Below are 4735 nucleotides of genomic sequence, written 5' to 3'. Positions count from 1 at the left end.
TTGACATTTTTTTCTGGTGAAATTCCTTTATGCGTCTGATGATTTTTGATTTGTGGACACGTGTTTGGTATTTTTGGAGTTTGGAGGTTATGATATGCTGGATGATGCGCTCTCGAGCAGTACAGTTGGCGTTTGAGTGCTATTGGAGTTATTGGTCCCCCATTTTTCTTCAATTACACCACTCCAATAGCCTTCTACTTCAAAATTCTTCTTTCTATCCTTTAAAACAATCGAAATGAGCAGTCCAGTTCGTGTTTGAGTCTTAACGGACTTATTGTTCCCCCTTTTTTCTTCAATTACACCACCCCAATAACCTCCCACGCCTCAAATTTCCTTTCTATCCTCTAAAACAATCAAATTTCATTGCTCAAATCCCCAGAAACCCTCGTTAAAAGTCCTTCGAAGCACTTCTCAAGGAATTTTTCTTCTCTAACTCTTATTATCCTCATTGGTCCCCCATTTTTCCTCAATTGCACAACTCCGATAACCTCTCACGCCTCAAATTTCCCTTTCTACACCCCAAAACAATCAAATTTCATTGCTCAAATCGCAAAAACCCTCCTTAAGAGTCCCTCAAAGTGCTTCAAAGTGCTTCTCGAGGAATTTGAAGAAACTCGACAGTCCCTTCGTCCCTTTTTAATCGCGTTTCACCAGCTAGTGGCCTGTCTTCTCGCGCATCCACGACGCCATCGTTCACGAGTGCTGCGATAGGATGGCGCGATTAACACGCGCATGTGCCCAGTAGGCATATATCGACATTTATTGCCCTGCTCGTTGGTCGATAGCGCGACATACGACGCTGGTTTATCCGCTGCGTTCGAGGCTAATAATCGCCACGGTTAATCGCTCGCTCGAATTGAAAGGCTCTGCGAGTGGTCGCTTTCTGCCCAGTTCGCGCTCTGAACTTCGTGTGTGTGTGTGGAGTTCTTGTTCAATGAGAACTTGAGAATGTCTGAAGGCTGTTTTCAGGAGAGTTGCAGCTTTTTTCAGAATTGCAAAAAATTATTTTCATTGTTTGCTGATAAAAAAAATGGTAAGAATTTTTAAGTTGAAAGTAAGACGCTCAATTAATTTCTATGCGATTGTTTGCAATTATTCTCAAAAATAAGAGAGAGAACGAGATGTATCTTCTTTCAAAGTTGCAATAAACAATCTTCATACGTGTCTAATAAAAAAAGGTAAAAATTTTCGAGTTGAAAGTAAGAAGCTTAATTAATTTCCATGAATAAGTTCGAAGCATTCGAGCAGAGAATTCCTCGCGAGACGATCCTGATGTATATATTCCTCCTCCAGAGTTCCATCTGTCTTCGTTCCACCTCTGCCCACGTGTTTTCGATTCGTCGAAACTGAATAGCTCTCGTGTAATTCTTTTCGAACACCCTTTGCATCAAAAATAACAAATATATTTTGCTTTATGTACTATAATATGGATATTGACTGGTTTCTTTTTTAACACCCAGTATATTAATAAATGAACATTGCTGGAGACAATGATTAATGAGAATTGTTCAATTAAACATAAAATGTTTATATAAAATACATCAATTAATATGTTAATATATTATTGTGATCTAAATTGTGATTTTAGGAACCATTGGTGTTCCTGAAAGCATCACTAAACGTTCAAAAAAATTATGAAAGTGACAGAACACTATTTGGTTTATTAAAAAATTAATTTAATGTTTCTAATTACATATATAAAGTACAATAATTAATTAGTATACTTTATGGTGACCTAAACTGTGATTTAGAAAATATTGGTGTTCCTCAAACGATCATTATGTGCTCAAAAAAAAATTCTAAAAGCAACAAAACACTGTTTGGTTTACTAAAAAATAAATCTAATGTATCTAACATTACATAAAAAATAAATTAATTAATTACTATATATTATAGTGACCTAAATTATGATAGAAAAAATATTGGTGTTCCTCAACCGATCATGATGTGCTCAAAAAAAATTCTGTAAGTTCAAAAATGTGTGTGAAACTCAGTTGACTGCTTAAAACAGCAATGTTTAAAGAGAAAAATGTGTGTGAACCTCAGTTAACTGATTAAACCAGCAGTAATCAGAGTGCAAACAGATCTTGGTATCGTCCAACAAGCTTCTTACAGTGCCAAACGAGAGCAAACTCGCAAGACTCGGTGTCTTGTCGACAGAAAAATGAAGAAAGCCCCGTGGTCGCGCGCCCAGCAGTCTCTGGTGGGGATAATAACGTGAAATTAGGAGCTAATGCGGATCGATGTGCCCCGCTGACGTCGTGGCTCGACTGTTTTAAGAGCGATAATAAAAACGAGACGCTCTCGCGGCGCTCAGAAGCCTGTGCGTGAGGAGAAAGAGGCGTAGCCAATGAGGGAGCGCGTTTCTTCTGCGTTCAACGGTCGCCCCGCCCACGCAGCCGCGTTGAACTGCTGCTGCCCCCACCACTGGTGAACGAGGCGAGCGTTGGGGAGTGGGGGTGAACCCCCCACGCGCTGTTCGATCGCCAAGCGACGCGTTCGCCTGGCGCAAGTTGCCATGGCAACCGACGAAAAGCGTCGCGAGGGATTGTTCGAAACAATTAGATCGCTGCTCAATTCTGCTCGCGTTGGGTTCGACGGATTCTCTGGTGATTTCTTGCTCTCTCTTTTCGTTTGTTGCTCTCTATCGCTCTTTTGCTTGCTCTCTCGCGCCTCTTTCTTGCTTTCTTCCTATTTCTATCGTGCTTTCTTGCTGTCTCTCTCGTGTTTTCTCGCTCTCTTTTGCTTTCTCACTGTCTCTCTTGCTTTCTTGCTATCTCTCTCATGCTTTCTCACGCCTTTCTCGTGCTTTCTTGCTTTCTCTCTTGCTTTCTGTCATTCTCTTCAGTTCAATCAGAAATGGAAGAAAATTCGAAGACAGCTTTAACTATTTTTTTTTTAATTATTTCAGTTGCAAAAGATTGATCTTCCACCCTTGAATACTCGAAACAACCCCTAAAATATCGAAAACCTTTAACTTGTTCACAAGAATGAAGCTGATTTATTTTCAAAGCAGAAATTGCACAAACTTTTGCTATTTCAAGCAGAAAAATAGAAGAAAATTCCAAGACAATTTCAATTATTTTTTTTAATATTTCCAGTGCAAGAGATCAATCTTTAACTTGTTCATGAAAATCAAGGAACTGCAATGTTCAGCCAGAGTGCCAAAGAAGTTAAAGAAAATTCGAAGAGAATTGCAGACGAATTGCAGACGAATTGCAGAAGTATTGCAGAAGTATTGCAGGCGAATTGCAGACGAATTGCAGAAGAATTGCAGAATTGCAGAATTGCAATTATTATTTTTTTTAAATGATTGCAGTGCGAGAAATCGATCTTCCACCCTTGAATTCTCGAGGCAACCCCTCGAAGTAAGCGCCTCGCGAACGTTCGCCGGAAGTTGCTCGAACAGTGGCCACGTATTCCGCTTAAACTGAAGAGGAGCGAGAGAAGTTGCGTGGTTAAAGGTACGCGTGGATTCGAGCAAATATGTTTCACGCTCCGCTAACCGACGGCTCGATCGAGCATCGCCAAGACGTACCACCACGCTATCACTGCCTTCTGCGAATATAAAATCGAGTCGAATGAAACATTCTGTACACTCGCGACTAAGAAATTTGCGAAGAAAGATCGACAATTTTTTTTTTTTTTTTTATTGTTTTTTGATGATTTTTCATTCTTATTTTCTTTTTGTAAGATTCTGTACACTCGTGACGAAGAAATTTGCGAAGATTGTTTGACAATTTTTCTTTTTTTATTGTTTTATGATAATTTTCCATTGATAATTTTCAATATTACTTTGAAAAAATCTCCAAATCTCTAAAATTCTACAATGACCAAGTCTTCAGTCTTCAGTCTTACAATTTTAATTCACAAAACTTGAATATAATTTTTTAAGTTCCATAAATTTTGCAATAACCAAGTTCTCAGTCTTCAGTCCTCAAAAAGCTTGAATATAATTTAAATAAAAAATTTTTGACTCAACTGTGGAGACAATTCTGAGAAAAATGACCAGCAAAATAACAATATTTCAAAAATCGAAGGCAATAAAGTTCCAGAAATTCTGTAATGACCAGGTTTTCAGTCTTCAGTCTTCAATTTCACAATTTTAATTCACAAAACTTGAATACGATTTTTTTAAAAAATTTTGACTCAATTGTGGACACAATTCTGAGAAAAATGACCAGCAAAATAACAATATTTCAAAAATCGAAGGCAATAAAGTTCCAGAAATTCTGTAAGGACCTAGTTTTCAGTCTTCAGTCTTCAGTTTCACAATTTTAATTCACAAAACTTGAATACAATTTTTTTAAAAAATTTTGACTCAATTGTGGACACAATTCTGAGAAAAATGTCCAGCAAAATAAGGAGATTTCGAAAATCGAAGGCGATAGCACGCGAAGCGACGGCCAGCGACTTTCCACGTTGACTGTATACGAGAGTCCCTCGTTATTTTCGCGTTTTCGCATCACGTCTCGGCTATTCGCCTCGGTTCACCTGGAAATAAATACGTTTCCTTTATCGTCCCCACTGCTCGATCAAGAAAACACCCTTTTCTCTCAGGCGACGAATGGAACTGCGAAAAACTCTTATTGGAAACCCTAACTGAATGTTCAAAAACGACTCTTCAATTCAACATTTTATTTGTAAACAACAAAACTCTTCTTTCACCATGTTGACACTTTTTTTCAGTGAACAATTCATAATTGTTTTTAGAAAAAATTAATTGGAGCAGATT

Source organism: Xylocopa sonorina, unplaced genomic scaffold (assembly GCF_050948175.1).
Source record: "Xylocopa sonorina isolate GNS202 unplaced genomic scaffold, iyXylSono1_principal scaffold0014, whole genome shotgun sequence".
NCBI lineage: Eukaryota > Metazoa > Arthropoda > Insecta > Hymenoptera > Apidae > Xylocopa > Xylocopa sonorina.
Note: the sequence above shows the minus strand (reverse complement) of the source record.